Source organism: Cyanistes caeruleus, chromosome 2 (assembly GCF_971803275.1).
Source record: "Cyanistes caeruleus chromosome 2, bCyaCae1.hap1.1, whole genome shotgun sequence".
In the NCBI taxonomy this organism is placed as follows: Eukaryota; Metazoa; Chordata; class Aves; order Passeriformes; family Paridae; genus Cyanistes; species Cyanistes caeruleus.
The window spans coordinates 28204529-28232445 of record NC_141702.1 but is presented as its reverse complement, the minus strand read 5'-3'; the positions used below and the strand labels follow the sequence as shown (position 1 = coordinate 28232445).

At 36.1% G+C, this 27917-nt stretch overlaps 1 long non-coding RNA gene across 2 annotated transcripts; it reads left to right on the top strand.

Moving 5' to 3' along the window:
• Positions 1-335: 335 nt before the first annotated feature.
• Positions 336-11816, top strand: LOC111926082 (uncharacterized). Of its 2 annotated transcripts, none has more exons than XR_002862660.2 (7): positions 336-1357; positions 4115-4177; positions 4663-4706; positions 5007-5074; positions 6260-6345; positions 9856-9944; positions 10802-11816. It is a non-coding gene; the product is annotated as an uncharacterized LOC111926082 (long non-coding RNA). The 2 variants fall into 2 exon arrangements; XR_002862662.2 differs by having other exon boundaries at positions 1169-1256.
• Positions 11817-27917: the final 16101 nt, after the last annotated feature.

The following is a 27917-nucleotide window of genomic DNA, read 5'->3' as shown; positions in this document are numbered from 1 at the left end:
ACCCACCAGCTCCTATTTTTAGACATACTTTAGCATCATTTCCAGGACGATCTGCTCTATGATCTTGCTAGACACCAAGGTCAGACTGACTTTTTGTTTCCAGGGTTGTCCTTTTTTCCCCTTTTTAAAAATGGGGTTTTCAATCACTGTGAACTTCACCAGACATCCATGACCTCTTAAACATGATGGATTACACCTGAGTCACTTAGAAATCAGTGCCTCTGCACCTGTAGATGTGTCTCATCAAATCCCATGGACTTGTGCACTTTCAGGTGAAAGTGGTTTCCTACAGCAGGCAGTTCTTCATTCACCCAGTCCCTGCCTTTGCCTTCTGTGGCCTGGGTGGTGTGGTTGGAGCACATGCCAGTGAAGACTGGGGCTAAAAATTTGTTGAATACCTCAGAATTCTTCATATCTGTTCTAACCAAGTCTTTTGTTTCCCCCTGGACAGGGCCTGTATTTCCATAGTCTTCATTCTATCACTAATTTAGCTATACAAGAGTTTCTTGTTGCCCTTGAATTCCCTGTCTAGATTTAATAATATGATACTTTCCTTTACTAACATGTTCCCCACTGCATGGACAATCACTCTGTGTTCTTCCAGGTTAACTCTCCTTATTTCTACCCTCTTTGGGCTTTACTCTAGGTTTCAGTTTGTCCAGGAGCTTCTTTTTAATCCATACAGGCCTCCTGGCATTTTTTTCCTGTTTTTTTCCTTGTTGGCATGCATTGCTCCTGACTTTGGAGTAGGTGATCCTTGAACATTAACCACCTTTCCTGGGTTTCTTTTCCCTCCAGGGCTTTATCCAATGATGGTCTACCAATATGCCTGAAGCTCAGGGTAGCAATCTTGCTGTGCACTCTCTTGACTAATCTCTTTCAAACTCCTTCCTTTTGACCAGTAGAACTGATGAAAAAACCCTGTGCTCCAGAGAGCCTTACTGCCTGTCCAAGGACTCTATAATACCTGGTCCTCCTCAGGCTGCTCCTGTCTATCACTGGTGCCCACACAGAGCAACAGTAGCAGGGAATAGAGGACTGTACAAGGATTGGTGTTCTCTCTGTGACATCCCTGATACGAACCCACAGAAAGCAGAACACCCCTCTAGAGAGTGTGTAGGGCCCACAGACATTGCCCTCGTACCTCTCAGAAGGGAGCAGCCTGCTGCCACCACCCATCATCTGTTGTGTGAGCTACCAGCTCCTGGGAGGTCTCTGCACTCTGCTGGGGCTTTCTGATTTCAGGACCCACTCTGGTATGCTGAGATCCCCCACTTCACCGTGAAATCCTCCTGAAGACAAGCTTATCACCTTGACAAGCAAATTCATCACTAAGATGCCCTTTCTTTTAAGAAGTGTAGGTACTTACTAGTTGCTGTGGTAGTCACTGGCAACGGTGTCTGCCTTAAGTGCATTATAGCACAAAACATGTTTCAGGTACAGTTTGTTTTGCTCCTGGCATGCTAACTGAAATGGTGCAAGGCTGCCTGCTTATTTACACATCTCTCCCCCCACCTCTCTCTATTTCTGATAGCCAGGTTTACATCCTGCCTGAATTAAGACTGCAGTAGGTGAAAGCGTCTATAATCTCTCATGGATGCCTTGAATTAGTAATGATGCTTTTAGAGGCAGTAAGACAGTGGTGTCCAATTTCTTTCTGTTATTTCCCATTTCAAACATAATATAAAGAAAATTTGCCATCTCAGTTGTTAGAATTTTCTATGATTTTTAAAGTGATGGCACCTGTATTTCAGACCTAATTAATATTTGATTATAATCTGTTTACAGTAGAATGAGTTTATAATTCTTTAAATTCATATGTATTGGGTTTTCATGGCAAGGTTTAGGTATTGAGGGGGCTATAGGTGTGGCAGCAGTAAGAAGCTGCTAGAAGCTTCCCCTGTGTGTGACATTGCCAGTGCCAGCTGGCTCCAAGACGGACCCACTGTTGGCCAATATTAAGTCCACCAGTGATGGTAGTAGCACTTCTGGAATAACATAGTCAAGAAGGAGGAGAAAAACCCAATTGGGCAGCTGCAGGCAAAGAGAGAAGTGAGAATGCGAGAGAAAACGGCTCTGTAGACGCCCAGGTCGGTGAAGGAAGAGCAGGAGGTGTTTTAGGTGCAGGAGCAGAGATTCCTGTGCAGGCTGTGGTAAAGACCATGCTGGGACAGGTGTGCCCCCACAGCCCATGGAGGTCCATGGTGGAGCAATTTCTCTACAGCCCCTGGAGGATTCCACACCAGAGCACGATCCCTGAAGGACACTTTGACTCCATGTGAAACCTAACTGGAGCAGGTTCCTGGCAGGAGTTCTCCTGGCACCTGTGGTCCTGTGGAGAGAGCAGCTCATGCTGGTGAGAAGTGTTGTCCCAGAGAGGGTTGCATGCTGGAGCACTCTGTTCCTGAAGGAATGCAGCCTATGGGAGGGATCCTTGCTGGAGTATCTAATGAAGAACTGTAGCTTGTGGAAGGACTCCTGTTGGGGAATTTTATGCAGGACTGTCTCCTGTGGCAGGGGAAGAGTGTGAGGATCTCCCCTTGCAGAAGAAAGAGCAAGAGACAATGTGTGATGGATTGACCAGAACCCCCATTCCCTGTGCTGCTGGCAGAAGAGGATTCAGGAGTGAGGCTGAGCCTGGAAAGAAGGGAGTAGGGGAAGGTTTTTTAAGATTTTTTTTCCATTTCTCATTATGCTACTTTGAATGGATTAGCAATAAATTAAACTAATTTCCCCGAGTTGAGTCTGTGCTGTCCACAATGATAGCTGGTGAGTGGTCTCTTCCTGTCCTTGTCACCAGCCTTCTCTTAAATTATCCTCTCCCCCATCCAGCTGAGGAGAGGTCCGATAGACCCACTTTGGTGGACACCTGGCAACCACCTAGGATAAGTAAGCCCAACACACCATAGAATTTTGATAAAAATAAAACCCAGGAAAATATAAATAGATGTAAATGTTATGAGGACGAGAAGGGCATTCTAAATTTCAATTATTCTCTTTGAAATATTCTAAATATATTTATACAAAGATGAGGTCATTTAGAAATAAAGCTTCTTGGCTTTCAAATAGGCTTACAGAGGAGAAAGAAGTTAATTTGATGTGTCCCTGCAGTTTCTGTTATGAAAAAATGAGTGTGATGAGGTGACAGTAATTAACATCATCATGTGAAGAAATGACACCATCCATGTTCTCTTTCAGGGAATATAAAATGGATTGTTGATTGTAAAGCTAAGAGGCAGATCAGAGTACGAAGGGAATGGCACTTTTGGTAGAGAAATTTTAAATCCCAGACATCTCAAAAATAAAAGCCAGCAGAATAGAAACTGCAGATTGTTTAGTCACAGGAACATATGGCATCATGCAAAATACTGAAACTGAATGATTAAACAGACAGACTGAACATTTATATGCATGGTACAGAGCTTGTAGCCTATTTAAAGTCAAAGATAAGTACTAATTCTAAAAGCTAATGAAATCAGAAGATCATTTCTGGAAGCAATAGGCACAATTTTATGATGTTGAGTACCTTGATTACCTCAATTAGTTGCATAACATGGATTTACCAGAATTTGCTTGTAAGAGTCATTTTTGGCTAGCAGAATATGCCGAGGTAGTTGAGTGTGTGTGTCTGTGCGCATGTGTCCTTTACATTGTGCCCAACAGTATACTTTATGTATACATAAAAGAAAAAATAATTTAATTTTGTTTGTCCTTGAAGATTGGTGTCTGCAGTGCTGGTGTTACAACATGAAAAGTGCCTGATTCCTGCAGAGCTACTGTGAACTCTATATAGAAATTGGAATTTATTTATCTCCATGGTATCTGAAAAAATTATACAGGGACCAATATTTTCTGCAATAAATAAATAGCTGAAATACATTGCATGAGACAAGACATGCTCTACTATTTAGCACAAACTTGGCAGAAAACTATGAATGCTTTCTAGTCTTTAACAGAGTCATAATCTGTGCTGGGATAATTTTTTCGTTTGTTTCCTCTAAGTTTTTTTTGTCACTAGGCATGTGAAGTCAAAAAAACCCCAAATGCTTCAAATATGCGTGAAATGTGTGAAAAATATTATTAATAAAAATAGATCTAATTTATTTGCTTTTAGATGAAGATCTGACTCTCCTGAAGCAAAAGAAAAATGATTTTATCCTCTCGGGATTTTGTTCAGGTGATATGTTTACTTAAGAATTTTTTAAGAATATTATTACTTGTACTGCCTTTTGGACAGCTATAAACTACAGATGTATAGACTTAGATCTAGGTTTTTGTTGCAGTGATTGCTTGCATATATACCATGTGGTTTTTATGACACACAATCCTATAATTTTATGGGGTTTTGTTCATGTTTTCTTTTTGATTTGGTGTTCTTTCTTTAGTTTGATTAGACTTACAGTTTGTATAGTCATGACTATTACAGAATAGTTTTACATCAGAACAAGCAAGATAACTTCTTGGGAGGCTGCCAGATAAGTGCCAAGAATAAAATAAAATAGATTTTAATATCTGTTTGCTATAGTCAACATTTTGATGCCTCATGTTCACTTTTTAGTATTAACTGTAGGATGAGCTCCTACTGAGCTATTTATCCAACTGTAATTTTTATCTAACTGTGATTTTCAATTTTCATAGCCTAAATTCTCATATTTTTTTCAGTTAAAGCATACACAGAAGAACGTTTATGGTGCATGAAGTGGCAGGTACACATTAACCTCTAGTTAATTTAATACTTTTGCCACTGCCTGTTAATATACTTAATTGTTGTTTTCAAACAGTAGTTATCTTATATCCAGATATTCCAGTAAATACTGTGTAGACCTTTGAGGAAATCTATCAATAAGCATAATTTTCAAGAAAGAATTGAAAATATTAAGGAGTAAAGAATTACCATTAGATAATGGGACAAATCTTATGTATATATGTAAAAGTGACAAAAAATAATAGAAAAAAAAATGCCCTGCTTGCATTTCTTTATTCCATTGTCACTCTTTTTTCCTTAGGGGCAGGTGGCATGAATATATTGTTCCTCTAACAGTCGTCTTTAGAGCTGGCCAGATGAGGAGGAATGGTTGGTTTAGTGCTGCTAACCTGTTTTGTGTCTTCTTTTACTGATTTTCTTGTTCCCAACATCTCTACTGTAATTGTGCTGAAATAGTTGTGCTGAAAAGTAAGGCTTTTGCAAGTGTTAATTTAGCAGCTGAAAAGATGATAGATTAAGCTCCTTTAATTCTGGTCACTGCTTCCCTAGAGCACTGCTCCAAGTGGAAGGTATACAAATAATCATTAATGAAGCCATAATGAATCTATTCAGTAGATCACAATGATCAAATAACAAATTTTTGGCTACAGTGGTGTTTTTTTTGAGAAAGTTAATCTTTTTTGTCAGAATTACAATGTGCTGACCAGAACAACATATTTCATTTGCCTCCTTCTGCAATGTTGGGTCAAAATGTTAGAAAGAAAGCAAGCTGTAATAATTTCCACACTATTGATACCTTCCCTCAAGTCTGAACCCTTCTGATTCAGATTCAAATACCAAATCAAACCATAGCATAAGAAATCCAAACCTCTGGTCAAATACTTCTATAATTATGTATTGTGATCACTATTTTCTGTGAAAAGTAAAATTTTCCTGGTGCCACTCTCACTGCCAACTTTTAGTGAGGGCAACACTAGAAATGCAATTCATATGGCTAATAATTCTAAATCCCTTTTACTGTTCCTATACTACTCCCGAAACACCTTTTCTGTCAGCAACTAAACTATTCTATAAAATATGAATGACAAAAGAGAAATTAATATTCTTTGTTCAGAATGTATGATTCAATCTTCTAAGTACCTATGTAGAGCCATGTGAAATTCAGCAGGGAATTTTTACTTCAAGCTATGAATTATATCTCACTCTGAATGGATTTTTTTCTGCTATTTAGATCCTTGAATGTGTAGCAATCTACTTGAAACACTGGGAAATTTATGCCTATTTTCCATCCCAGTTCATTATAAAAGCTTGCCACTGAATCCAGTGGTAACTGGATGGAGTCCATGATACCTGGGACTACAGCTATAGTAAGAAGAACTGGGAATTTATAAATAAGCAGTTATTATCCATGTTCTTACATTTTATTCAACTGTCAATCCTTATGGATAAATTTATGTCAACTTACAGTTAAGTTAAGCAGCAATTAGGTCTTCCCATTAATTTATAGACAAAGATAGGTTCCTCTAAGAGGCATATTGCTGGTTATCTTATCAGGGATGAGTTACTCCTTAGAGATGTTGTTGGTCTTCATTTGGAGTTGAAGTTCTTGGATATAAAGTTGAAGACGTGGATATAAAAAGGTAAGACACAAGCTTGAAACCAAAAGAATTTTGGAAGGAGATTAAAATTACTCAAGCTACGAATAATCGAAGTTATTAAAACTTTGTATCACTTTCAGTAAGACCAAAGTGTATCCAGGGGCAGAGACAGGATGGCTAATGGAAGTGTCAGAATAGAAATGGAAATTACCACATCTAGGGAGGAAACAGAATTCAGAGTTTAATGTCCTCTGGTCAAGACATTTATTGATTGTCACTGCAGAATAATGAAAAACTGGCACATTTTAAAATTTTGATGAGTAACTTATTTATCAAATTTGGAGTATACCTGTAAAATAACAAACCATGTACTTTAATTAATAGAAAGAAAAAATAACCCTGAGAAAGAGGAACCCATGCTTTAAATTCAAGAGCATAGAAACCTTTGGAATAAATTAGGAAGTAATAATTCTAGAAATAGAAATTAATGAAAAATCAAAACCATCTTTTAAAAGATAGATAATACCAAGATAACTTGGTATCTTTATTTGATAGAATAATTGATTCCCTGGATATGAGAGAAGTAGAAAAATATAACTTATCTTTTTATGAAGTGCTGGAAGTGTTTAACTATAGAAAAATATTAAAGTGTTGAAGATGTAGAATTAATTAAAAAAACTGATGCTTATAAAAAACTAAATAAGAGAACTTCCTAAGTCTGCTATCATTTATGCATTATATATTATTTTTATATTTTGTGACCGTGCTAAATTCTTTGCTTGCAAAAATAAACCCATTTCTGATCTGAAGGTCTTCAGTGTAAATTGTTTCAGGATAGTATTAGGAGAATCAGGAAGAACTGCTTGGTCAGTTAGAAATGATGATAAAACTTCAGACAAAATGCATTAAAAAATACAGTGCAAAAGTTAAACATTTCAGTTCTGTTAAATCATTTATGTTACAGGAATATGTTTGCTCCTTGTCCCAATTCTTGGGTCAGAACTAGTCCTATAATCATTAGGTAAATTATAATCATTAGGCCCTATTCATAACCATGGTAAAAATGCATAGCTGCTCTGAACTCCAGAACACGCACAGGTTTACAGTACCTGAGGTCTGCCCCATGGATAGGTATGGCTCATATGCAAAATACCCTTCAAATATTAACAAGCTCCTGGCTTCTTAGAAGGGACTCATTTAGAAATATTTTGAATTTATGACAGACTTGTTCTGCAAAAGAGTTGCACAACTGATTTCATGATCCAAGTGTTATTGAAACCAAAGATAACTATAAGAATTGCAATAATTTTTCTTTCATATACACCAAACTAGAGCTTTTCTTAGAGCTTTCTGACTTGTTATCATGTAGAAACTTTCCTTCATTACCATGGATCAGCTTTCCTTCATTTCCCTACGAATGCATCTTACTTTTAGGGATGAAACAATCTTTTGTATATGATTATGGTTACACGTATGTGTACATATACACACATATACACTAAAAAAATGTAAGAATCAGGAATCATATTTCACTGTAATGGGTATGTTTAAAAAACATTATAAATAATGCTTGTAATGGTAAAATAAACTTTTCTAGACTGGTACTTGTTATCAACACATTTCACGCAAAGCTTTTGTTCTCATTATTAACCATTATCATTACATAATCAAAGCCATCATTTCCCAGCAAGCACACTCAACATTTTCTGCGATTACAGAGTTAACCTGTGTAATTAGCAGTGATGGCAACAGTACTTCATAGCCTGTCACCACAGTGCAGATGACCAGGCCAAGAGCTCTTTAATAAAAGAGATGAAGTAAACATCTCCTCACTTTTACCCCTCTCCAAGTTCAACAGCTTGTTCTTTTACAAGGTGGTTGATTTTCAAGTCAATTCCCAGTCCTTGCCTCCCACCCTGAGCTACACACTGCCTGAACATGGGAAAAAAATGATTTTCCAATCTGCAGCACATGCCTCATCCTGTTGCTTGGCTGCTGCTCCCTTGCCTAAAGGAGAAGCAGTCTTCACAGGTGCTTTTTTCTAGGATGAGTAATGATCCATCAGTGCATTGCTAGTAAAGCTGTTGGGTGCACAAAAGATTTTACAGGTATGCTGACATGCTATTTCATACAGATTCATGCTAGTTCATTCTTTCAGTACTTGTCTGTCAGAATAACAAGAAAAACTATAAAATGTCTTAGAAGAGACGTTTTAAAACACCATAAGGCTGAAAGCTTTTTATTACATAAAATTATATGAAATTTGGATGTTTTTATTTTTATCAGAACCTTCTTAAAGCAGTAATTTTGTAACTTTCAAAACAGCTATGCTATAGCACTCCCTGGTGCAGTGGGGATGGAATTTGTTTATCCAGTTCTAAATCAAATATGGTAAAATTGTTTCCTGGAACAGGAAATTGACTCTGAATCTACCTTTACACAAAGTATTTTTCTTTTCTATTTTCATTATCATGGGCCATGTTTTATGAATACTGCTTTGTGGCACAAATATATGAAAGAAAATGTTCCCTGATCTATAGAAAGAATGCTTCTGTAAAATGTATATTTCTTAATTCTGGCCTTTGGATATATAAAAGCTGTCAAAAAATTACTCTTTTCTCTGAACCCACAAAGGAATTGACTAGTGATTAAGTCTTTGTCTTCTTTAATTTTTTTCATAGCTTCTAGTTATGTAGCTATTTCACTCAACCCTGATAGACTTCAAACACTTTACTGCTGATTTAGCCATACACATATCTAATTGTATCAAAAGGTTGTGAAGTCACAGTTGTTTTAAGTCTCTCACTGAAATGTGTGACTGTAATATTGTGAGAAATGTCTATTTTTCATTGGTTAATACATTTTATGGCTGAATAACAGATTGTCATTCAAATTGATTGTTTCACTTAAAATGTTTAACTGCTGAGGTGGATTGCTTTGGTACACCATTACTCAAAGCAGAGAATATACATTTTAGAAAGGTTTTAAAATGGAGTAATTAAATGATATTGAAGTATGGTCACTGGCTTACTAAAAGGAAGGCCAAAGCCTGCTGACCATATTTTAAAGTTATTCCATTTTTTTAAAATGAATACTCATAGAAATCAGTGTAGCATGGATGTTTTCCTTGACACTATATACATCAGGTAAAGGAAAAACTATGGGGTTTGAAGCATTTTATTATAATTTTTGTATTATTATTATTATGGTTACATAATAATATTATGAATTAATATATATTTGTTAGTTATATGAAAGGGAAAGATTGCCTCACCAAAAGCTCATATAAAAATTGAAATTTTTTTTAGATACTAGGTACACTAATAGATACTATCCATTACAGGAAGTGGTTGCAAATTAAAAAATATATTTGATTTAGCTGTTGTCTGCCTTGAACCTCTCCCTCAGAGGCAAAGCAGCGAGGCATTCTGTTGCTCCATCTTCTTGGAACTTGGGAAAAAAAAAGAAAACAGGTAGAGGAGCAATGATGTCAAAATTAGCCATATTGTATTGGTTGTGATTTTTATCAACAATTGAATCTTTAAATACAAGCACAGAGGGATCCATGACCAAACCCAGCAATAGGAGAGAAGCTGATGAGCTCATGATAATGGAGTTAGACCATTGAAACTGTTTCCTTGGTATGTATTTCCTTTTTTCTTTCATTTTTCTTAAAATTATATGTTTAGAAATGTTTTCCTTTGTTTAGATTAAAGTAGTTTTATGTATGTTTGAACCCTGGGACTTAGCAGTAGAATGGAAACCCTTGATAATTAAATATTGCAATAAACAACATTTTAACTGTTTAGGAAATGCTTTTACATTCAGTATAAGTAATACACATTTTGAAATGTAGAATTTTCACCTGAAATGCAAATGCTACAATGTCTAATGAATGGACTGCTGTCTTGGCATCTTGATTCATAGCACCTTAGCTAAAGAGACAGACTCCTCATCCAATCAGTAGAGAAAATAAGTGCCTCTGAAAAACAATTTTAGACAGTCTTGGTGATGGGTACGTCCCTAGAATGATATAATACTTTCATAGACTGCACAGGGACTTGTCTAGACCCAGCAAATAACAAAGCACTAGATATTGAGTGTATTAGAATTAGCATATGCAAGTTTGGAGTAAAATATTCCTCCACCAGAATTTACTGATGACCTTGCTTTGCAGAACAGATGCCTAGTAGTTTGCAATGATTTTCTATGGACCATTACATCAGCATAGAAAATCCAGAGCCTTGTCTATATATCTTTTACTCCCATGTCAAGGAAGGATGGAGGAGAGTTAGTGCTACTACTTCATTAATGAATACAGACAACACAAGGACAGAATGAATCAACTTTTACTCTAGTGGCAGAACTATATGACTTTTTCTCGCAAGGAAACTGGGCAACATACTTGAAGAAACCTGCTGGGAATATTTTTTGGACATAATGAAGTAGTAAGAACTTGCGTTTGGATTGATAATATCTTTCTTTTGATTCTGTGCAGGCATCTGTAGTGACTGCAGCAAGACCAATATATTTCCATGTCTTCTGAAAATTGGCCTAAGTAAACTTCTCCAAATTGTGCTAAAACCTTTCTGCTGTAGTGTTTCAAGACAGATACCATGTACTGAGTTACCAAATCCTTCACGGGATGATCAATGGTTTCCTTGGTTTCTTTGATACAGAAGAAATGAGAGGAAGAAGGAAAAAAAGAGAAAGAAACCCCCCCAGTGTATTTTGGCTGTCTCTTTGACTCTCATAGCAGAGGAGCAGGGAGCTAGAGCAGAACTGTTATGCTGATTTGTCTTGGCTAGAAAATCCTCTAGGGAGGGTGCAGATCAGACAGGTGTAAAAGCTGCAAAATCAGGATGTGAACCACATTTAACACTGGCAGCACACAGTGACAAGATGCTAAAAAAAGTGTTTTTATCTATGGTGTATCCAGATTCTTAACAATGAAATAATATTCTGAGGTCATTCAGTGCCACTCTTTCGTGCAGGGATAATGCTCAGCTTTCTGAATGTGCACCTTTAAATTTATTTTGAAGCCACTCGTTCTACCTATTTATTTACCTACTTTTAGGCATTTCTCAGCAATTTGCTCTGTAGCATCTGCCCTGTAGAAGGGCATCGTGATTTATCTACAGCTCTGAATATATTACTTGTTAACCTTTACGAACACCTAGTGTGACTCATTCCATCTTATCACAGCAGACGTCAGTGGGAGTAAGCATCACTCAACAGGACAACCAGTTTGTACAAGATATAGGTGCGTGTACAAAATGTACCCAGATAAAAGAGTCAGTTAATTTTTAAACTGTTAAAAAGGCATATTAATACAACAGTGCAGTCTGCCCTGGGATATGAGCCATGTGCATTGGTAGACACAATAAGAGGATGAAGAACCTCACAATAGCCTAAATAAATGAACAAGAGAAATTCATTGTAATCATCACAATTGTATCTCTAATAAAAACAAAACAAAACAAAACTCAAACAAACAAAAAACCAAACAAAAGCAAACACAACAAAAAAACAAAACCAAAAACAAAGAAAAAAAAGCCCCCACAAAACAAATTGCTTCAGCCCTTTATGAGTCTTTCCCTTTTTCCAGGAATTCCAGTGTTGTTAAAACAGACACTGCAGATCACCTGAGAAGTTCCTTGTTTGCTGTATTGCTCTGGCTAATGCTGAGTTCTACAGGCTTGGGAAGCACTGCACTTAAACAATTTAACTTTCAGTGGTTTGTCCATGCTGCAATTTCTAAACTTTTTGTGCTCATGGAGCTGAAATTTTCTAAGACATGTACTTAAGCATGTATACTGTCCTTCGGATTGATTTATATTGTTAGATTCATGCAGGTCTTCAGAAAACCAGCAGTGCACTCACAAAGCCAAATTTCTGGCAATTTATTCTAAACTGGGCAAAATAAGAAATAAAAGTACATAATCCACGTAATCTGTTGAACCAATTTAAACACATGCAAGCAAGCAATCAAAGTTAGGATGACTGTTGTCTCTTCCAAGTCAAGATTATTTTGTGAGGACAATTGTCTTCAAATTTCACTTCCAAAAAGAGACTTTGTGAAGGTTTCCCTGGAACTTTCTTTCTTTAATGGATGGAATTGTAAGAATAGTCCAAAGCAATCATGATAGACATCATGACCAGATATGGTTGTGGGATCATCATAGTATGATTTGGGTTGGAAGGGACCTTAAAGACCATCTAGTTCCAACCTTCTGCCATGGGCAGGGACAGCTTCCACTAGACCAGGTTGCTCAAAGCCCCATCCAAACTGGCTTTGAGCACTTCCAGGGATGGGGTTTCCACAACTTCTCTGAAGCACCTGTTCCAGTGCCTCATCATCCTCACAGGAAAAAAATTCTTTCTGATATCTAATCTAAACCTGCTCATTTTCAGTATGAAGCTTGATGTCATCGGCATGTTTGCCAAGGGTGCACTTGATCCTTTCATCTATGCCTAATAATATTAATAAGTGTTCCAATATTAGTGGAAGCACTAAATAACACCTGTTCCAATATAGATTCCCTGACGGACACCACTTGTCACCAATGTCCATTGGGACTCTGATCCATGAACAGCTATCCTCCAAATGTACCCAACCAATTCCTCATCCACCTAAGAGTCCACCCAGTGAATCCATCTCTCTCCAGTTTAGAGAGAAGGAGGGGACCCATGTCAAAGGCTGTAGTGAAGTCCAGAAAAATGACATCTTCCCTTGTCCACTCCAGCACAGAAGGATGCTGGGTTGGTCAGGGAGGACTTGTCCTTGGTGAAGCTGTGCTGGCTATCCCAAATCACCTCCTGTCCTCCACGTGCCTAAGCACAGCTTCTAGGAGGAGCTTCTCCATGATTTCCCCAGCCTTCTGAGGTTTTTTTAAATTATATGTTTTGACCTGGACACATTAACTGCAAATATTAAATTTGCACTGTACTCAGCAGCCACTGTCTCAAAATAAGGTCTTTAAAGCCATACAGAGAGGCATTTTTTTTTAAATTATGACAAATGCCATGTGTTTGAATAAGATTGTTCCTATATCCTACAGTAGTTCACCTTAGTAAGTCTAGTAAATTTGCTGTTAGGAAGATTTCCTCCACAACCAACAACTACAAGAATTTAGGAAGTGCTTAAACATTTATCTAGGTGACTGAATTAGGGGCCTAAGAAAGACAGTAAGTTACTAGGATCTTAGATTTCTAAATAAATTTTAGATGCCTTAGAGACTCTTTAAACAAGTTGTAGGTACCTACAAGAGCAGCCAAAGTTAAATGCCCAAGACAAGGCTGGGTGAATCATATATTGGTTTATTAATGTTACACTGTAACATTTGACTATGCACAATTGTTCAGCTTAAAAAAAAAACATTTAAAAAAGTCTATCTTTCCCACTATTGCATTGTTGATCTTGAGAATTTTCTATGTATGACAAATTTATGATATCTTGCTGTTTTATCTTACTATCTTGTCGTAGCTAGTTTGTTTGTGAAAAGAAAATTCTACTCCATCCATACAAGAGTAGCCCTGGGCATGGAATGTAAATCATTTACAATATCGCCCTAATGAAGCAGAGGCTTTCAGATTAGAAGAGACCTTCGCAGTCCAAAGCTAACATGGCTTTTCAGCATTGAAAATTTTTGATAATGAAGTTGTCATAGATTGGATTACCTTGGTAATGATGTATCTGCTTTTGACATAGAATGTCAGGTTGCAGCATTTACTTAAACTTACTTTGTGCTTTGTAGTCTGACATGGTATGACTCACACAGCTTCCCTTGATATGTCTTAAACTGACACCTTGCCATAGATATGCAAATGCTCCCATTTTCTGAAAAGAGCAATTAATATACTCTTGGTAAACCAAGAGTTCTACAGAAAAATACTGATATTTTTCCTCATTTCCAGGATATAAATGGTATGATACAGGATTTTCTACCACACTTTAACATTTCTTTAAATATACAGAAGTACTTCTACAACAACAAATAAGTCATAGTGCTCCAAAAACTATATTTTGTATAAGACTGGAAACATGCTGGTAAACACTAATCCTAATTGAACATACACTTTACGCGTAATTTTGTAGCTGTAACACGTACGAAAATAAAAAATATAAAATATAATAAATATAAGAAATATAAAAATAAATCTATAATAATTTAGGCATATTGTATTTAATTTCCATTATACATTTTTCTTTTTTGCTGTTGGTTTCTGTTGTACATACAGGAATGCATAGGCTCAGTTGTGGTTTGTCCTTACCAAGACCAAACCCATGTTATTAAATGTCTCCTATTACTTGTTAGCATCATTTATTGGCTTATTTTAATTCTATGGTTGTCCAAAGTCCTAATTTTAAAAACTCTTCAAACTTAGTGTCCTTCTTTCCAATTTTCTAAAGATTTAAGTTTCCCTTAGAGAATGTTCCAGATGAACAGTATGAAAGCTGAAGGTAAACATTGTCAGTCAAAGGGATTTGGAGGCAGAAAATACTTCCACTGGAAATGTTTTTGCATAATTTAAACTGTAGTTTAAACCATGTTTGTGATTTATACCTAGCAGGGTGAAGTTGATAATCCTATTTAAGTTTATAAATTATGAATGTTGTGTTTATTACTACAGATATAGGCAACCAACTGCTATATGTTGTTAGGCCTAACTTTTACCTGGCTGGTCCTCCTTGGAATCATCAGAATGGGTGCCAAAGCATATGTCTCCCCACTACAGAAAGTCTCTTAAGGCTCATTTGCTCACATTTTCACTTTTAAGTGAAAATGAGTAAATGCTATCTGAGGTACATTTGGGCACCTTAAGCATTCGGATGTCATTGGCAGACAGGACACCTGTGTCAAATCTGTGGTCTCCTGGAGTAGCAGCTGGGACCAGCTGGGATACTTGCCTTGCTAGGGAAGACGGGCTGCCTGAGGCTGGCAGGGTCACAGCCTGGTTAGCCAGTACCTGTCTATGCATGAGTTCAGTCCTTAAACCAGGGTACACATGCAGCTCTCAGTGACTATCCAGGAAGAAAATAAGAGATGGTAAATTTAAGAGAAGTCCCATGAGCTCTGTCAAGTGCAGCAGAGGCAGTATCCAGGCACATGTATGTGTTTACTAGGTCTTGACTATTTGATTTTTGAGTTTCTCTGGCATTTCTTCTACTATTTAAAGAGGGCTTGAGTTTATATGGGAATGATTGAGTTTAATTTCAGTGATGAGGGAAGATGGGATAGGTGGGACTGGTGATGGAGATGGTCCAATAGGTGTTTGACATTCATCCTCAGTGCTCTTAGGACCCACAGCTCTGTAGTTTATATCACAGCTCTCTTTATATCACAGAAATCCTACTACTCCCAGGTCAGCTCTGCATGGCAAAAGAGTCATAGTGTGAATTCATATTCTACTTTTGTAACTATATTGCTGTTGATTTATTTTCTCTAGCACAACTACTGAAGAAGAGATCCAGAGCTACTTGAAGAGTGTTTCAAGTACCTACGTGCTCGGACACTCTCATTCCATCATGATTATCACTGATGCTTAGTTTACACCTGAGATACATTTTTCTTCCTCATGCAAGATCCTCTTATGTGTAAATTGAAAAATCTTTAATTCACCCTCATAATAGGTGTGGCACATATTCATCACAGCACTGTTATCAATGGGCAAAGTATTGATAACTGGGCAAATCTTTTAAACCATCTGTCTCATATACATTGACAGAATTTGGTTTGCTAGTACAGTGGGATTATATTTTTTATTAATAGAACAATTTCTGCGTGAATACATATTTTTGTATTATTATCCACTTGCTAAAACCTTTACTCAGTTGGTAGACAAACCCCGTTCACTTACTGAAGAGCAACAAATATATATTTCATGACCAAAATACCCTCTCCTAACTACTGTCTTTCTTAAGCATATCATGTGGAACAAACTCCATTTATTCCAACTAAATATGAAGCTATGTCAATGTACCACAAGGAATGTAAATATGTCTTGTCAGAGAATAAGCAAAAAGAATGGAAGAGAAAAATTTGTAGAGTAGCGGTTAGGTCATACCAGTTTTGGACAGGAAGGACATTGTTATTGGGTATTTGAAAGTCATCTTCTATGGCTGGATAGTTCTGTACTCCAAGAAATACTTCAGGACCGAGAAAGTAATAGCAGTGTTGAACCTGAAGCTAGTTGAATGAGAGTTCCTTTGTGTTGTGCTCTGACTTACTTAAAGGCAAATTTTGCTGTGTAATGAAAATAACTCTCAGACTAGAGACTGTCAACTAAATAATCCAGCTACCAAGTAAGAGAGGACAAATGTCCCAGTGGAGAAACAGAAAGTATGGAGTTATCCCGTCACTGAGAAAATGCTCTTCAAAGGTAAAAGCGAGTCTACTGAATCTCAGTTGTGCATGATAGGTGGGTGGTCTGCTCTCTTTGCACCTGGTGATTATGTAAAATACAAGCATTACTATCTGAGTTCTTCAGTGGAAGAAAACTCAGTTCGGGTGTTTTATGGATGATTGATGTTACGTTTTCAATGTGGGTTTTGTGGGGTTTTTTTCGGTGTGTTTTTTGTGAAATATGGAAAAATAATTTTGTGGCAATTGAATAGGAGGCTGGAATTTGCATTACCTTACCTAGGAAGCTAGGTAAGGTAAAAGAAAAGAGTGCTCACAAAACCCATTATCTGGAAAAAGGATTAGGTCTCTAGATTTAAGCAATATGAGATCTCTAAAGTAAGACAAAAAACTATGACTGGATATTTATAGTGGACTTTATCAATATATTAATTTTCTTTTCTTTTTTTTAAAGAATTTGCCTCAGTAGAAAAATCTCTGCTCCCTGTAACAATTTCAGTTTAGTGGGCCAGTTACAATTTTAACTCTTATTGTGTTACTTCTCACTGTGACTATGTTTAGAAATCTCTGTTTCTTAGCAGGACTAGATATATTTATATGTTACTTCTCATATGTCCCAGATTTTATGGAATCCAATATATTATGAAAAAACTTTTGTATTTTCTTCAATATTTGTTAATGACGGAAATACGGACTCAAAATCAAGATTTTTTTAATACAAACCTAACATGGGGTGACTTTACCTTTAAGACAGCTTTGGGAGCTAAAGAAGTTGAAGCTGCTGGTGACTGATGGGAGTCTTTTCTCCTGACCAATTATCAGTCATTTCTGAGAGTTGACAGCAGTTTTGACCATTGAAAAGTGAGATCAACTTGTGAACACCACCTTAAGATGTAAAGCCAGAGTTCTCTTGTTCTCTTTGGTTTCCGGCTTCTGAAGAGGTAACAGGCTCTGCCTCGGCCTCCTCCCCCGCTCCAGGCCGGACAAGGCCGCAGAGGGCGGGGGGCAGAAACAGAGCCGGCCGGCCTGGCTTGGTTTGTAGTTTCTGCTGCTGAACTGAAACCTGACACCATGAACATCTGCAGCTTTCCAAGACTTCAATTCTTTTACTGCCTGGATGAGACGTACAGATTACTTCTTTTTCCCAGAGAGACAGAGGGAGAGAGAGACAATCAACATGAAAAAAAGACATCATAAAATCATCAAAGACCGTGAAGAAAAGAGTTCAGTTTTAGATGGGGAAGAGAGAATAAGGAGATGCTTTATAAGCTGAAATATTTTTCTGTTAAAGCTATGGAGATGGACAATAGTGTTGTGAAAAAACTCCTTTAATTCATGACAGAGGAGGAATTCATATAGGGAGGAATGGAGTGTTCAAAGTATGGATTTTGATCAAAAAGTGGAGTAATTGTGATACAGTGAGGTGCTGGAACAGAGGGGAGAAGTAATAGTTGAAGATCTGGGGCCGTTGTAGAGGCAAAGAGAAAACTTCTGTTTCCAGGGAGGCCCACAGAAACAGATGAAAAGAACTTTTGCCTTTGAATATCTCATCCTTAAAAATGACATCCCTAGACTCATTGACCCATACACACCTCAGAGTGATGTGAAATGGAAGGAGTGAACTCTGATGACAGGATTTCCGGGCAGCTGGCATCAGAAAAATAGAAAGCTATAACAGAAATAATTTTCTTGTGAAAAACTCCATAGATTAGAAGAAGAAGACTTCTGTTTCTCTACAAAGGCTGATGAAAAGACTCTAGCAGGAATTGTGACTGTTTTAAACACCAAAGTTCCAAAGTTTTTTGACTCTATGTTGTCATGTGAACAAGGGAATGGTTGGGTAGTGGGGGATAAAGGGGTTTTCTGGAGGTTTATTCTGATGTTCTTATTATTGTAGTTTTGTTAATAAACTTTCTTTATTCCTTTTAAGTTTTAAGCCTGTTTTGCTCTTGTTCTAATCCATATCTCACAGCAAGAAATAAGTAAGTTTTCTAGTAATTTTTTTAGTTACTGCTTTAAAACCACGACAAAACCTATTTTGCTTTATGTCAAACTTTCTAGATAAAGTTTTTCTTTATGCTGCTGATGTTGAGCATAATCCCATTTTTACTTAGGTTAATACAATTTTGTACTAAATACAGTTAGATCATGATAGTATAAAAAATTCTTTAAAAATTAAATCATTATCCTCATTGCACTGGCATAATTCTGAATTCATAACTGTGCTACAGTGTTGACATGTCACTGGATAAGGATTGTATGTGTTACCAGAAGTATTGTGTAAAAAGCACTCCTTGAAAGGAGGATGCATGCAAGAGATGCTGAAGTGTCTTGGTACTCTCAGCACAGCCCCTGCTGTTAACTCTGCTTTGAGTTACAGCTCCTCTGATGGTGGGGATCCTCTCCTTTTGCAGCAGAAGAAATGAGGGCAGTTAGCCTTTATTTTCATCTCTGCTCTAGGTGCCCCAGGCAGCTCAGACATCGGAGCAGGTAGGAAGGGAAACAATCTCTGCCAGGTAAATGCTCAGCTCCCATTATTCTCTAACCTGGAACAAGGCAAAATCAAGGTTTACCTTGTTATTCCTTGAATTGAAGTTCAGTTCCTTGTCAGGTAAAATTCAGACAACAGATATTCCCTAACCCTTCATAAAGGCAATTATCAATCACTCAGAGAGTGCAATAGTTCAGAATTTTCTCCAGAGAATAAGTATGTTTGTATCATTGAAGGCTCCTAACCTGCTGTTTCCCAGGTTTTGAAGAAAATAGCCAAGAGCAGCAAGGTGATGGACAGAGATAGATATTCCACAGGTCCAAAAGCTGCCTTTAGAAACTGGAACCAAATAAACAAACATATAAATAAAATGAGAGAAGCACAAAACACTCTTTACTAGGAGCAGAAGGGCAAGATAGCCAATAAAGGAAAAATGGTTTGAAGCCCTACCTGCATAAGGAATTATTTTATATAATTAATTTTTAAAGCAAGAAATGAGTGTTTGATCTTAATCTAGTGAATAGTGATGCTTCTGCTGGTGTCAGTAAAATAATACCTGCTAATAGAAAAACAGGTAATCATAAAAGATGGACTTCACTTTTAATTAAAGGGTCAGGACACTGAGGTATGTTGAGTTAGCATAATGATAATTTTGTAGTAGGAGAAGTTTCTTAAAAAATTAAATTTGAAAAGACCTTAGCTACAGGACAGCTTGATCAACCAAGCTTTCTGTATACTGAAATTTAAAAAAATTAAAAAGAAAGAAAAAGGAAAATAGAATTTTCTGAAGTGAATATGTTGCAAATGCAAAAAAAACCCCTGATACACTACTTGTTGTCCTCTGTGTATAATAAGAAGAGGACTGAAAATTTCACTGCTTTTTGGTGTAGTTTATCAATTGAAAATGAACACTGGAGGCTCATCACAATGCATATATTAGAAGATAAATAAAAAAGCACAAATAAAAAAAATTAAAATTAAGTCAATAGAAACTAAGTAGTTTTAGCACCAAGTTTTTACCTTTAAAACAATGAAAGTGAAGCATCCAAAAACATTTCATGCGCTAACTGTGAGACTAAAAAAAAAAATTAAAACATTGTCAAAAGGAGCGTAATTTTCCAAAATATGCAGCAAGATATACTTATTTAGATGAAATTAGTTCATACAAATCTCTTTAAACTTCATATATTCATATCCATGTAGCTGCTATTTTGAATGGAACAGCAGGATAGTCACATCTTAACAAGATGGCAAGTTACCCTTTCATTATCTGAAAAATGATATGCAATATTTATATTAAATAATATATAAATATATTATATAGAAGTATTTTAATTTTAAATTATCATAAGTATATTACTTGATCTATGTGTTATCTAATATAATTTTAATGTAGCAAATGTAGTAATTGATACTTACATGAAAGCATCTCTGAAAAAAATAATTTTAATAAAGAAATAAAAAATCTCAATTTTAAAAATAAGAAATTTTAACTGAAGTTTCAAGTAGGAGAAACTGTTCTTAGATTAGGAAAAATCCATAACAGATTGAACATTCTAAAAAAAAAAATTCAAATGCACAACACTAATTATCTTTCAGATGTAAAAACTCTTAAGATGTATTAAAAAATAGTAGAGATCAAAATAGATTGGTTGCTATAAAATTAAAGCTAAATTAGTCCAATAGGAAAAATAAATAGACATCTTGACTATGAGTCATTCAAAAGATTCTGGAAATATATTTTCTCCAAGTGCATTTACAGCTGAGCCCAAAAGCTCAGAGTGCTTCCAGAGCAAAACCACGAAAGCTTTGAGCTTTTACCTAGTTGCTTTAAGTATCTGCAATGCAAAACCATATCTGCATCCAAGAACAGCACCCAGCTTTGAACAGACTTAAGCTTTGGTAAAATATCCACAGAGTACTGTCAGAATGACTAGTGCTCTTTAACCTGAAGATACCATGCTTCACATGGAAGGAGCAGTATAACTGTGTGGAGTTGTGGTGAAGGTTTTGTTCCCTGCTGGGGATGAAAATAGAAGTAAACTTATGCTTGGGATCACTCATGCTTTCTTGAGGAAAGTACCTTCCAAATATCAATAAATTGATTGTGACTATCTCTAGTAGGACACAAAGAAGTCTATTTTCAAGCTAGTAAACAATAAACAGATATTGTCATTTTGATGAAGGTTGAAATGCCTTGTCTGTTCCTTGAAAGCTTGTCAGACTTACTGAGTTTTTAACTTGGTACTGATACAGAAATATCAAAAGACATTCTGACAGAGACTGAATGAGTAAGAGTGAATGCAAGAGATCACAGGACTCTTCTGTAGGTCCTAGATTCAATGAGAAAGGAAGATATCTTCCTTTAGCCTTTGAATAACTAAAGTCAAATAAAGCCTTTGACTGTACAGAAGGAATCTCTGAAAATAGTTCAGTGAAATTTCACTGGTAGTTTGAAAACTACTGAAAATATTTACTGGGGTCTCAGGGCCACAGTAAAATCACAGTGGAATCCACCTCCATTCAGACTTCTGTAAAAATATGTATTTTCCCATCATTTATATTAGAATAACTGGCAATAGAATTGTAAAATAAGAGGGATATAAGGGTTTAACGTAATTAGGATACAACACAAACAGTAAAGACTCAATATTGTATCTTTCATAGGAAAGGGAAAGATGTTTGCATGGTCAAGGTACCATGTGAATCTTGACTGAAAGCTTGCTTTTCCTTTTTTTCTTTCCAATTCTCTCCTAAACCCTCAAAATTCTTCTGGGTACAAAACTTTGCTGAAGTGCATATTCTAAAATGTTTACAATTGTTTTTCTTTTATTTTTTTTTCCCCTTTGGGCTCCAAATCTGCTGCTCTCTCCAGAATCTGCTGCTAATGGATCTTTGTAAGGAAAGCAATGTAGCTCAAAATGGTCACATTTTAGTCCACTGTGGTTATGCACCATACACAAGAATCAGAAGGCATATTGCTAACTAAACTCCCTTTATTGGCTAGAAGACACCCCAAGGAGGCACACTGGCTCCCTAAAATTTGACAATATGAATAATAAAAGATTGTCCAATGAATTCTTGCACTATATGAGATTATTTTGCTTCAGAAGGTAGAATAATTAGCTGAAATGAAAGGCAGACCAGATTAGACTCTAATTTGAAGATAGTTTACCTGGAAGTGATCTAGAAGAAAGACATCAGCAAATACTACAGATTAATAAAATAAAATAGTTCCAGAAACTTGAAAACTTACAAAAGTGTGGTCACATGGAAGAAGGGTAATGAGAAACTAAATGGTACATTAGGACCTCTTAATGATCCGTAAATAAGGAGAAAGCAAGGATTAGTATGAAAGAGTAATACAGATAGGGGTGAGAGGGGAAGACTAAAAAGGCTTACAAAAGCCAAAGTCATAAAAAGCAACGAAAGGGAAAAATGCACCATACAATGGCAAAATAAAAAGGGAGGACTAACTAGGAAGATGGTCTTAAGGAAGAAAAGAACTGAGTGTTTCAATGGACTGCAAGCTTGCTGTAAATTAGCAGCATTATTTATCATTTGCACAAATAAATGAGGAATAATTCCTTTATAGAGGAAAATGCTGCAGTGCATTACAAAAGTGCATAATGACATTATTGCAGCTGTGATAATCTGAATTACATTCACGGGGCTAATAAAACATCTTACCTTTCCCTCCAACTTCTGCTTCATTAAGCGGAATAATGCTTGTAAGACACAGAAGGTAATTATGATGCTTTGTTTGGCATGGAAGACATCTGGCATACTGCCTCTAGGATTGGACAGTGGACTTAAAAAACAAAAGGACTAATAGGAGACACTTTAGAGGACAGGAATATAAATTATGAGGGATGTGAAATAAAGACATCAAGGAAAAGAAGAAACTGAGGCAGCAGTAATATTTCATTTGAAATATTAAATGAAATGTAAAGGAAATGACAGGTGATTAAGTATACTTTATGATTACTAATGGTAAAACAAGAAATAATAGACCTCTTTTGAAAAAAAATATTAGTTTGTTTAGTAGTGCCATGAATTTATCAAGTATCTAGATGAATACCTCGGGAGGTTGTAGGGTCTCAGTGCTAAGAGACTAGAACAAGAAATGAGATAGTGGGTCTTCAAATAAAGTGGAGAAGTCACACATCAGAGAAAGTGGTAGCATTTTCCATGGAGCATGACTGTTCATTAAGCATCCTGTGGATCTGTCATGTGTCTCTATCACATCACATGTACCACAGCATAACTCCAGGAAGTTACTGTGATTCCCACAGCACCACCCAGCTAACTTGGCATCTGCATCAACCATTCACATCTTCTGGTATCTGTGCAGTCTTGATGTGTTAGCTGTGGCTGCCAGATGCCCACCCAGCTGCTTGCTCACTCCCCCTCCTCAAACAGGACTGGAGGAGAAAATGAAATGGAGAAAATGTTTTTTGGTCAACCTAAGGGCACAGAGATAACTTACCAGGTACTTTCATGGGAAAATCATACTTAGGCAAAATTAATTTCATTTATTACCTGTTCAAATATATATCAATGATGATGTAAAACATGAACAGGCAAAAATCTCAAAACCTGTTCCTCATTTCCCTCTTACCAGGTTCATTTCTGGCTTGTCCCTGCATCACACAGCACTGAAGGATTTGCACTGTGGGTTGTGGTGAGTTCATAATAGCTTTTATCCATCACTTCCTCTTCTTGCTTTTCCACTACTCCAGCATGGGTTCTCCACCCCTGCCACTGCCAGTGCTTTGACACCTAAGCCCGAAATAGTAGACAAGACAGTCCTGGACTGGTATAACTGCCAGTTTTTTTAGTATCTTAAGAGCAGGATAGCTACAGGTCATCAGTAATGTGTGTCAACCTGCAATAATAAAGGCAAGATTACATTGTCAGTCCCTCCTGGAGAGCAACAGGAGTTGATCGATTTTGGTTGTGAGATAGGAACTCCAAATTACAACTGTACAAAAGTACAAAGAGTACAGGTACCTCTCTGAAGGTTTCTATGTCTCTAAAAAGCTGGTACACAACTACAGTCTTCCTTTGTGAGCCTGCTAATTACATCTGTTCACATTGCGTATCTGTTCAGTTCTTCAGGGGCTCTTCAGCAAATTTATGTCCTCCAGCAGAAAAACTTATCTCAATCAGATAAAATGAGATAATCAGAAAAAACATTTTAAATTATTAGCTATTTTAGACAATCATAGATAACGAAAACAAAGGTTATTTTCTGTGGAACAGGTATGGAAATTTAAGAAGATGTCTCAGATATCATGGGGGACAAATTTTGGATATTTCACCAGGACAGTTCAGTTCCTGATTGTGATATTCTGTGCAAGCTCTTCATGATAAGCAGATGATTTTCTGAAATCTTAGATATTGTAGATGATTTAGCAATTTCAATGGAGTTATTATTATTTCTATTTTTCTTACTGTCTGCATATATTGAAGTAAATATGAAAAAGTATATGATCCTTAAATATCTGCCCATAAATTATGAATAACTCTTCTTTTTGCTGACTTCACATAAAATTACATGAAGATTAGTTTTTCCCTGTAATATGCATGTGGATATAGCAAGTAACACATTCATATATGTATTCATATGTATTATATGCTTAAGTATTTAATTCCTGGAAAAGACAGAAAAATTAAAAATTAAACTGAAATCTATGCTTTCAATTAGGCCCATTTATTGTTTTTTATAAATAGACACAGTCTTTAAAAAAGAAAATTTCTTGACTGGTTATTTAAAACAAATAGATTAGGACTATATGATGGTTTTACCTTACCTTCCTCTGTATTCTTTCCTCTTTTTTTTGGCAAGAGCTGTTATTCAGGCAATAATTGAATACCCTTTATCTATTGTGCTTAAGGTACTCTGTAAATTCATACACAGACTTTATGATGTAAAAGTTTCAGCTATTTTAAACCATATTCTCATAAAACACTTCTTGTATACAGGCACTATAGAAGAAAGTAGCACTTTTGATCACAGCACCCAGCTATTAATTCTTACACTCTATTACACTGCAGATGATTTAAGGTGAAGGGCTCAACTCTGCTGCAATGAGTCACTTAGCAGGTTAAGCAAACAAAACTCTAGAGTAAACATCTTCACACTTCAGAAGGAACAAAAGCTTTTCTTTCTTTTTCTCTGTATCAGTGTATCAATGCTTTCCTGAAAAAAACTCTTTACTTCATTAGTCAGTTGCGTTCCTGTGGAGCCCTCCTTGTATTGTTATGGCTTGATTTCATAAGTTCTTTACTGAAGAGTCATGAGCAGGGGAAGTTGCTAGGGAAAGAGGAAAAACAGCCTCTATATTTAGTATCACAATCTCCCAACTCCATTCTAAACAACATAAGATTTCAGTGGCCATCATGACGGGCATTTTTAAATCCATATTTGTCATATACTCTCCACGCTCTCCCTTCTCAGATAGGTCTTTTGAGTGTGGTAGAACCGGGAACATTGCATTGGTGGTGAGCACATCTTACACAACTGATCCAGCTTCTCAACACAGGTTCAAAAAGCACAGTATTGCTCATTGATATGGCAGAGATCATGGGCTTGGAGCAGTCTGCTACAGAGCAGCTATATCATATATGCTTTGCCATTCACACCCTTCAATCTACATTGCACCTATATGAACAACTTAAACTCTGGAAATTATTTTGCAAAATTAATCATGAAACTAAAAACCAGTTATTGATAGTACTCCTGTAGTCTGATTTTCTTCCTACATGTAGTTGTAGGGAGCGAACAGTCAGTTACAGGTCAAATGGAAGTGTGAAAATGGAAAATGTTTGAAAAACTCAACATTTTTAATTAACCTCAGAACTTTCTGAGATATTTTACTATCTCCTTGTCTATAATACAACTACACATTTGTAATCAATTTTTGATGTTGAATATCAAAATGCAGAATTATGGCACTATTAAACAAGAATTCAAACACTTCTCTCAAGGTCAGGGGAAATGGAATGAGATTAATACTACTGAAATAATACTTGGTATTTTTGTAAACCCTTGGACTGTTTTTTTGTTAAAGAAATAAGTATTTCAAAATACTTTGTGATGTCTTCTTGGATAACAGTGAATTTAATATATAGAGTATATTAACAAGTTATATTTTTTATTTTTTCTTTTAAAATCTGTTTAATAGTTCAGAGTGGCAGAGGAGTATGTATTATGAGCTAAGCTACACTTCTTTGATTAGGCAAATAATTCCATTAATTTCACTAGCACAGTTCCTGAAGTACAGAATAATGTAATGAAATCACAAAATTTGCACTGATTAATACTATATGCATTTATTATTTTGAGAATAATTTTCTATTACTTCCAGGTGATATTGCAAGCAGTAACTTCAGAATAAAATATACATCACTCAGGCTATCAAACCTGTCAGTCCTCCACCTTCATACCTTTTTTGTTTTCTGGGCCCTTTTCACTTTGGTTTGGTAGATTAGTTCATATTCCATTCCATTATGGATTTAATTTAGTGGCAATACATTAGGAATGAAAAATATTGTCTTCTGAAATTTGTATTCAGGAAATATTTTGTTGTCATTGAGCACAAGGAATCAAATTTATGCAAATTTGAACCACTACTAATGAAGGCTTAGACTCAGTTGATGGAGAGGTGGGTTATCCCTGGCTGGATGCCAGGTGCCCACCAAGACTGCTCTATCACTCCCCATCTCAGCTGGATAGGGGAGAGAAAATATAACAAAAGACTCATGGCCTGACACAAGGACAGGGAAAGATCATTCAGCAGTTACATCACAGGCAAAACATGCTCAGTTTGGGGAAGAAATTAATTAATGTAATTTATTGAAAATTTGTCCCCATTTTTCTTGTAGGCCCCCTTTAAGTACTTAAAGGTCACCATAAGGTCTCCCCTCCCTTCCCCATCTTTAGTAGAATTTTCCTCACCTCTTGACACAAAACTGTTATGCTTTAACACTCCTAACTCCTGTTGATATATTCAGGAAATTTAGCACCTGTCACCTGATGAACCAACTTTGTGAGTGCATGTATCTGCCTAACAGAATTGATGAGGACAGAAAAATATAAAACTAGCATTTCATAAAGAAATGTTTCTTTACTGGAAAATAACATCTAAAAATATTAGTTGAGTTCCAGGCTGGGCCTGTCTTTCTTCCTCTTTAAACTTAACATCTACTTTAATATTTCTTAAGCATCAATGGAAAAGAATTTAAGCTTTTATGAATTAATAAATAATATAAAATTAAAGTATACTTATAGAATACATTGCTTATTTTGGTAGCATACCAGCAAACATATATGAATTGTTTCATTTTATATTCCTATCTTTTATAATTCGTCATGAGGAAAAACAAATAAAACACAGGATATTTCAGCTCCTTCATCTTTTTATGTTTACTTCCTTTTTGCTCAAAGATTTCTTATAAATGTAAAGATCAAACCACGTCTGAAAGAATAATGTAGTAAGTACATGATTTCTTTTTACAAAATCAAAAAATCTGGAAACACTGAATATTTGAAAGCTTTTAAAAGAAGAAAAAACAAAACCTTCAGATTATTTTAAGAAACACTGAGTTAAAAGTACTGTATAACATATGTTCACTGGTATATTGGCTTCTTCAGAAGCCAGAATCCCTGCAATATAATATTTTTTGTTAAAAAGAAAAAAAATTGAGGGATGAAAATTACTATCGAGAAAATATGAACAGAAGGATTTTTGTTT